The following is a 206-nucleotide window of genomic DNA, read 5'->3' on the forward strand; positions in this document are numbered from 1 at the left end:
CTACTTAATCCTTTCGTACTAAAGTAATTATAATAAAATTAAGAGATAGAAACCGACCTGGCTCACGCCGGTCTGAACTCAAATCATGTAAGGGTTTAAAGGTCGAACAGACCTTCCTTTATAACTGCTGCATCATAAGGATACCTTAATTCAACATCGAGGTCGCAAACCTTCTTGTCGATGAGTACTCTCAAAGAAGATTACGC

The sequence above is a fragment of the Penaeus monodon genome, chromosome 20 (assembly GCF_015228065.2).
Source record: "Penaeus monodon isolate SGIC_2016 chromosome 20, NSTDA_Pmon_1, whole genome shotgun sequence".
Classification (NCBI taxonomy): Eukaryota; Metazoa; Arthropoda; class Malacostraca; order Decapoda; family Penaeidae; genus Penaeus; species Penaeus monodon.